Source organism: Chaetura pelagica, unplaced genomic scaffold (assembly GCF_000747805.2).
Source record: "Chaetura pelagica isolate M959 unplaced genomic scaffold, ChaPel_1.0 scaffold55, whole genome shotgun sequence".
Lineage (NCBI taxonomy): Eukaryota > Metazoa > Chordata > Aves > Apodiformes > Apodidae > Chaetura > Chaetura pelagica.
The window spans coordinates 3,701,265-3,709,801 of NW_009953571.1; the positions used below are offsets into that span (position 1 = coordinate 3,701,265).

The following is an 8,537-nucleotide window of genomic DNA, read 5'->3' on the forward strand; positions in this document are numbered from 1 at the left end:
AGAGAGTAAACTACTCTCCTCCTTCCTGGTAGGGGCTAACACTTCACCACAAACCAATTGCACAAGGCTGCCTTGCTCTGCTCCCCCTCCCACAGGGTGACAAGATGTGCTCCAGAGCCCACCAGAGCCAGGGAGAGCAACCCAGGCTCTAGGTGCAGAGGTTGGGCAGGTGCTGTTGTGTGGCTCTGAGTGCTACCAGGACACACCAGCCCATGCAGCAACAAGCTAACAGCTGCCTTGGCTGAAGGTTTGCCTCTGAGCACCAGCCAGCTCACAGCAGCAACTGACAAGTTTAAGCCAGCAAACCCACCAGCCACTTCACCCACGGTAGCACAAAAACAGCTCCATGTGAACGCTTTGCAAAGCTCTTCCTTGCAGAAGACAGGAGAGGAAAACCAGGAGACAAGGCCAGCGACCCTGGGAGGGGACATGTCACAACATCCAGCCTAAGCAAGCCCCGGGGAAAGGACCAGAGCTGCGCAGCAGAGCTCCGGAGAGCGACCATGCCCTCTGGTGTTCAACCCACCTCACTCTGGGCTTCTCCAAATCCCATCCGCCTCTGTTCTGCAGAGCATGAACCAGGCACTCTGCCTCTCACCCATGACACCTCCAACCACAGGGCTGCTGAAGACCAAGCAAAAAACTTGGAAAGGCCTAGAATGCCATGCAGGTGGCATGACATCCAGAAAAACCGTTTAGGAGACACCAGGAAGCCACAGTCCTGCCTTCCCCAGCAGTGCTTCTACACAGCACTCACACAAGCACAGCCAAATCCTGACAAGGCTGATGTGCTGCTGCACAAAGACCATGGCATAGAGAGCCTGGGAATGGGGCCTCAGACCTGTCCTTACCACCACATGTCCTTAAGGAGCACTCATGAGCCCCCAGCACCATGGCTAGTGGAGGTATTGGCTCCCACACAGCAACCACATCCCAGCGATCATGACTGCCTCCCAGGCTCTGGTTTCCCATCAAGTCTGGCAGCCCCAGCCCTACTGAACTTCAGGCTGCTTCAGCCATTGGCTAAAACACCCACTGGTGTTGTCACCTTGGTTCTTCAAAATGCTCAGCATGCACTGAGGTACTACTGCCCTCATGCCCACAACAGCACAGAGGAGGAAGACCTCAACTGACCTTCACCCCAAACACCAGCAAAACAGGGGCTGCCATGTTAGTTGCTGAAAATCTGGCAGCAAACTGCCCTCTAGAACAAGGTTAGTGACACAGGCAGCAGGCAGGCAGCCCAGCTTTTGGCAGCCTTTGTTAGTGCAGACACGAGAGGGTGACGTGGGGCAAGATGTGGGAGGGAGGAGAGCTCTTGAGCAGAAATTGTTGCGGCAGCTGCTGGGACTGCACAGCCTGTGCAAGCCAATAAAAATACCACGTACTTATACACCGCTGGCCGGTGCTTTATCCTCCTGGATCCCCATCGGCTGGGCTGGCTGCCCTGGAGACAAGGGAAGACACCTTTGTGGGGCAGGTGGAGTCTAGGGACATAAAGAAAGTGGTCAGCAAGCCCTCCCCATAAACACGCCTGGCTGCCCAGCACACAGAACTGTCCTCCCTCCCCCCCATGGCTTTGCTGCCCCAGTCCCATCCCTCCACATGGCACGTTCTCCCCACAGCCTCAGCATTTTTAGCCCCCACATGCCCTGATGGCACCCAAGCCACCACCATTTTGTCAAGCATGGTGGTCAATGCAGGTAATATGCTCACGGAGCTGGGGTCAACAAGGCTGTTTCTTCCTTTGGAGCCAGTCAGTGAACATCAAGCACCACACTCAGACTTCTTGGATACTAATTCAGCCCAGTCCAGAGTCACCTCCAGCCCAACCCACTTGGCTGCAAGAGCTTAAGGGTGTCCAGGCCCTGTAACTTCACAGGGTGCACAGCTCAAGGACCTGGCCAGGTTGGCACAAAAAAGGAGCCTGGCTTCCTTCCCTTCCTCCTCCCCTGTGCCAGCCAGGTTCCTGGCAGCTTTCACCTCCACCACTGGGTCCAGGCATGGATTTGAATTTCAAATAAATCATGAAGGCATTCGCCAAGCCTGCATGGAGCATTGTTTGGGCAGGGCAGGGCAGCTCACCTGCTCCCAATCCTATGGCCCCCGCACACAGGGCCTCGGGGCCCTGACCCACCACGAGCCAGGAGCTGGGGAGCAAAGCTCTTGGTGTCACAGCACAGAGGGAGAGCACCTTTCTTGGGAGCCCTTCAACACCCATCCCCCCCATATCTGCTTCCTCCAAATGACAAAAAAAACTTGTGGGCGGGTAACATTGTTCTTTGAGCCCAGGCGGGGGGTCCTTGCTGGCAGCCTCTGCTGAAGCATCTCCTGGCCCCAAGCCCAGCTGGGAGCCAGGCTGGGGAGCAGGGCACCTCTAACCATACACCCTGGCAGCTCTCATGGGACAGAAGCCCTGCCACAACTTAATCCTTCCATCTGTCAGCCTCCGACGGGTGCAAAATCCCCGCAGAAAACATCGCACACACACCCCCCCGCCACATTTCAGCAGTGGCAGCTGCTGGGTGCCCGTTGCCAGAGCGCCCCAATCCATGTCCCCTTCAGTGGTGACCTCGGGCTTGGGTGGTAAGAGGCTTAACACTGGATCCGAGCAGCTCGCAGCCAGGGCCAGGACAGAGAGGCAGGACTAGATACAGATAATCTGGTTGAGAGGGAACTTTCGCAGGAAGGGGCTGGTAGGTGGCCGGGTTCACAGCCCCCCCCTCCCTCCCCAGGCTGGCTACCGGCCGTGCCAAGAGGCCAGGAGCTTGGGAAGAGGCTCTGAGCTGTTTCAGGTACTTCCGCCCCGTGACTCTCCATCCTCATCCTGCTGGTGTGTCCTGCTCTGGAGAGGAGGTGGGACACCCCCAGCCAGGGGGGAGCAGGCAGGAAGGAGTCTCCCCACTCCCCGGCTCCAGATCCACACACGGGCTGCCAACGGTAAGCAAGGGATGGGCTGCTCCGACGCCCACGCTTCCTGTGGGAGCCAAGGTGCGCCGAAACGAGGGGAAAACCCTCAGAAACCAGACTTTCGTTAGCTCCCCGGACTTCCTGGGACAGCCAGCCAGCAGCACCACCTGACTTTCTGCAAACCCACAGTGTTTCATGTTTTGGAGCAGAGACTGTTCCCACCTTGCAGAGAGCAGTGGCTGGCAAGCAAGGCAAGGGAGACGGGGTGAGAGAAGCCAGGGAAGGGGCAAACAGCAGGCTTTTCTCTGCCAGTCCTAGGGGGAATTTTCATGCCTCTCTGGCTGGGAGTGCCCACCCCCACCATGAGGCTGGGACCAGGCTGTGGTGTGGCTAGAGCCCACCACGAGCTGGCATCCTGTGGTAATGCCAGGGGAACAGCAGGTCAGCCATGCCCACCGGCAGCAGCCTCCAAGGCACTGAAGGCATCTCCCACAGAATCAGGGTGTGTGAAGGACTGGGTGGCAGCCAAAGGTGGGACTGCCTCTGGCCAGAACTTTGCCCCCAGAAAGGGGCTTCCCACACCAGTGCCATGTACCTACTCTCCTGCACCCAGATCTTAGGCAGCATCCCCGAGTCCCACAGAGGCAGGTTCCCAATTCCCACTGGTCCCTGCCAGTTGCACAGGTCTCCTCCAGGACAGGGGATGCTCAGCTCATTTCCCCAAGACCTGAACCACTGGGAAAGGCTGACAGCCACGAGATGGGCAAAGCTCGAGCAGGCTGTTCCCAGGCACTGAAGCAACAGCTGCAGGTAGAAACTGGAACTGACAGCCTAACCCAGACAGCACAACCTGCCCAGCAGGCAGGGCTGAGGCCCATTAACTCCTACTGTCTCCAAACAGCAGGGACTGGGAAGAGGTCCTCTCAGTTAGTTCCTGATACAGCGAGGAAGAGTTTCCCCTGGGGACAGAGCTCACAGTTAACTGTAAAGATATCACCCCCAGGCATCAACGCCTAAACCACAGACAGGAGAAGAACAGAGCTCCTGGAACGGACTGGAGGACTCCATCCCTCCTGGATACTGGCTTGGCCAGCACAGTCTCCTTGCTTGCCTCGGCAGAGCTTTACCCTCCACCTGACGTTCTCATGGGAAGAAGAAAGCCACCCATCTCCCCAAGAGAGACTGCAGCTGCTGCTGGGCCTGCAAGTTGCAACAGAAACATGGGGTATTATTTTTGTAATACTGGAGATCTGGTCTGGGGAAAGCTCCTGGACTTGGGATCGCAAAGACAGAGGTTCTTACCTCTTACCTGTCTTTTTTCCTCTTGAGCCTGGTGCCAGCTCAAGAACCAGCAGGACAGGTTTTCCCTATTTCCACACCTTGTCCATGTCCCCGAGTAGGTCCTGCACCAGAGTCCCTGCCTCTAAAAGTCTCTGGCAGAAGCAATTTACCTCCTACCAGACAGCATCTCTTCCGAAAAGGACAGTTTATGGGCCAAGGGTCAAGGAGCCTAAGCCTCAGCCTGCAGCCCTAGCTCTGCTCCTGAGCTCAGCATCTCAAAGCCAGCACCTGTTAATTTGAGCCAGCAAGCAAGCGAATGCATGGCTGAAAGCTAGCTCAGGAGCTTCAGCTCATGGAGTCACCTGGGAAAAAGAAACCAGAGCTCCACAAGAGCAGAGCTGGAAGTCACATTTAGAGGCTTTGCCAAGTCTCTGGGGAGACTGCCTGCTCCCCAGGTACGACACCATGGTGAGAGAAGGAAATCCTACACTGCATCCCCCACTGCTTGCTGGAGCTCAGGTTGCCTTCCACAAGAGCAGCCCGCCCATCCTAGAGGGCTGGCCTTGCCCTAACTGCATCTGCTCTTAGTCCCCAAGAGGACCCATACAATCAAACAGCCCTCAAACTCATCCCCCTTGCAACATCCATGGCCCTGCCTCTCTGCTCTCAACACTGTCTTTATTGCAAAGAGCTGTGCCCGCTCCCAGTGCCCCCCTACCGCTCCACTGCCATTCTCTCTTCCCATCATTTTTGTTAAAAGGAGGGAAGAGGTTCCTTGTCCTCCCTCCTCTCAGTCCCTTGAGGAGATTACAGGGTTTCCTGGAAGGGATGCTCCAACTCCTAAGCAGATTAGAGGTCCTGCCATCTTCTCCAGTGTGGGCACTGAGGCAGCCCCTGCTCTGATCTCAGGAGGGCAGTGGGATTGCCAGCAGGTGCCTGGGGCTGGAGAGACTAGACACGTGTTAGGCAGGGACCATGCCAGGGAAGGCCCGAGCCCATGAGAGCAGCCAGGCCCCCGCACTCTAATCCTTCCCTGCCTCATCCCCAACAGCCCCAGCGGGGGTTGTGTTGGCTGCCAATAGGCATGGCTGCTCACTGTGCCCAGTGCTTTCTCCCCCACCCCCCCAATAAGATCAGAAGTTCCAAACCCACCCCACAGGAGGTCAGACCCAGAGCAGAGAGCAAAAAGCAAACATGGCAGTGGCAACAGCTCTCCCAGCACATCCCATTTGCCCTGCAAACAAGCCCATGTGTCAATGCAGGGGACAGCTGGTGTTGCTGGCCTGGGCCCAGCTCATGCCACCCATCACCTATGAGCTAGAGGGGGAGCAGAGGGTGGAAGGTTTCAGGGCTAGAGGCATGCAAAAGCTGCATGCACGAAGGAGGATTGCTCAACAGCTAGCTGGCAGCAAGGTGCATTGTGAAAAAGCCTGGCCTGAGGTAAGTGCTGCTCTCAGCCTGCCAGCATGGAGATTGCAAACTTCAGGCTCCTCACCACCATGTGCTAGGGTGCCTGGGGCTTACCCCACCACACAGCCCCTCTACCACACACGTCCTAAGGGAAAGCACACCCAAAGCCTCGCTCTCTGGCTGGACCTGCTCACCAGCCAAGGGGCCAGCAGGTCTGGGGGGGACACAACGGTTCCACCCCCCGCAGAATGGGGATGAGGAGGTCTGGGCCACCATCCCACTGGCACATCTCCCCCAGCTTTCACATGGGTGTGATTATCAAGCTGCAAGAAAGACAGTGACGAGCAACATCCCAGAGAGACGTAGGCGGGTGCTCTGCTCAGTTTCTCGACTGCCGTTTACCCACATGCCATGCCACCCACAGACCTTCCCTGGGGCAATGGCAGGTGCCCCTGGGCTCACGTGCAGGCTGTGGTGCTGGGCTTGCCAAAGAACCACAGCCAAAAACTTGGACCCAGACCCTCTGCAAGGACACTGCCCCACCGGCTGCCCTGAGGGCAGTTACACTCACAGCTGTGCTGCCACAGCAGACCCAGCCACCACACACACACCTCCTCTGAAGGGGGATGTGTTAAAGACCCGGAAGTCCACAGGAAGACCCATTTTAGCATTCCACCCTTTTGGCATGGAGGAGAGCAAGAAAGAGGCACAGGCACTCCCTCCCCAAGTCCCCACCTGGAAAAGGTAAACTGTGCTGTTTCACAACACAAGAAACGGGGCACCTAGAAAGGAAATTTAATCCTAACCACCTATTATCTGATCAGCCCCAATCTCTTTATCAGCCCAATTAAAAGAATTACCCATCCATGGCCCGGATGCATGTATTGTGCACTTGTCTCTGTCAGCTTTGGAGCCAATTACTCCACCCTTCTGTAAGACAATTACAAGGTACAGAAATAAGCCCGCTTGCAAAACACAGGACTAATGTACCACTGGAGGCAAGAGCTCAGGAGCTTGCCCCTCTTTTGTTTCAAATTCCCTCAGGGCTCACCTACCCTGGGGACAAGGTGGGTTCTCTGGCCATTTTGTGGACCTGTACCTCATCTGGCCATGGCCATGCCTCCCGGGGTGGCTGCAGGCAGAGCCCAGCAGTACATGTCTGCCTTAGGAGACCTCTTTCCTTGAAGCTAGGGCTCTCCAGAGACTCACTGCTCTAGTGGGGCAAACTTCTGCCCATTGCCTAAGTCTCCTCTACACCTGTTTCCCACTCACATGTACCCTGGCTTAAGCCCATGATCAAAGAGGGTGCAAGTTTCCTCACTGATGGCTGTTGGAAAGCATCCGGGGGACAGGAACTAGCTGTACTTCTTGCCAAAAGAAAGTGCAGCAAAGCCTTCCCCCGCAATTCCCTCAGAGGAGGTGGAACTTCACATCACCCTCAGCTCTGATGCTCAGGTGGGCACGAATTTGGCAGGGTGCAGCCAATTTTCCTGCATGGCTTCCCACCAAGCCCACCTGCCACGGGTATGTGTGGGAGCCCTTTCCTTCTTGGAGGCCTGCGGGAGTTTCTCATCACTCCCCTGCAGCTCTGGGTGCTGCATTCATCACCCCAAGCTGGAGGAAGACAGGTCCATCATCAGAGTGAGAGAAGCATCCACACACCAAACAACCTGGCACTTCTTAGCCATCCCAGCAAGCATGCTGGCCCCCTTCAGCTTAGCACCTCCTGCCCATCCCACTTTGCCTCTCCCCCATGTGTCCATGCAGCCGAAGGCTGTTCATGCATGGAGAATTTCCCCTCAATGTAGGCTCTGCTACACTTTGCAGGAACAGCAGCCTGAACCCCTAGTAGCGAAAGAGAGATGCCATGCTGTACTGGGGACTGCCAGGAGCTCCAGACAGCCACTGTCACCAGCTCTGAAACCAGAGCAGAGCAGAGCACTACTCTATTGTGCGGTGACCTTGCAAGCTCTCCACTCCCAGCTCCAGCTGGGCTGTGGAGGTTGAAATTGTGGCCCTTTCTCCTCGCCCAACACCTGTGACACCACATGGGGACACTGCATCCTGCTACAGGCCCCTTCTGCATGCCAAAAATGCTGACGAGCTGCAGCAAGTTCAGCAGAGGGGCCACAAGACTGTTGGGGGAATGAGCTACCAGATACAAAGAGAGACTGAGATAGCAGGGGTCGTTTGGCCTGTAGAAGAGAAGGTTAAGGGGGAATATTATTACCATCTTCAGCTACCTGACAGAAAGGCACAGATTGAGCCAGGCACTGCTCAGAGCTGCACAGCAATAACCTAAGAGACAAAGGGTACAGGATGCAACAAGGGAAACTGTGAATAGATACTGGGGGGGTGAGGGGGAAATCCCAAGGAGCTGAAGCACGGGAGCAGGTGTCCTGGGAGGCTGTGCTGTCTCCACCCTGGTGATACTCAAAACTCACCATCAGCAGCCTGGTCAAATTCAGCCCTGCTTCAAGGTGGCAGGGTGGACCAGGTGACCTCCAGAGGTCCCTTCAGACCCGTTATTCAGTATTTTTACACATTTCCAGAGGGCAGGGGCACCCCTTTGCTTACACGGGCCGAGCACCTCCCAAATCCCACGAGGCCGACAGCAAGCACGGGTACCCCTCTGGGTGGAAGCAGCTGGAAACTGGGGTCCCGGCACGCAGCGCAGGACACACAGCTGCCGCCCCGCGCTGCAGGAGCACGGCTTGGGCGTGGGGGGGACGGAGGCAGGCAGCTCTGAGCCGGTGGGAACGAATCCTCCGGAGACACGGCTCTGACCTCCCCGGGGATGACAGCGGGCAGTGCAAGGGCGACGCTTCCCAACTTCCCGGCGCTCGTGTCAAGCGCTCAGGAGGAGCAAAGCGCACGCTCGATGCCCACACCACGCCTCGCATCCCGCGGCGCTGCCGCTCAGCCCCTCGCCGACT

The 8,537-nt window shown here is 56.9% G+C and overlaps 1 protein-coding gene across 1 annotated transcript in view; it reads right to left on the bottom strand.

Moving 5' to 3' along the window:
* DGKZ (diacylglycerol kinase, zeta) overlaps nucleotides 1-8,537 on the bottom strand; it is a 48,515-nt gene that overhangs the window by 31,979 nt on the left and 7,999 nt on the right. The window lies entirely within an intron of this gene.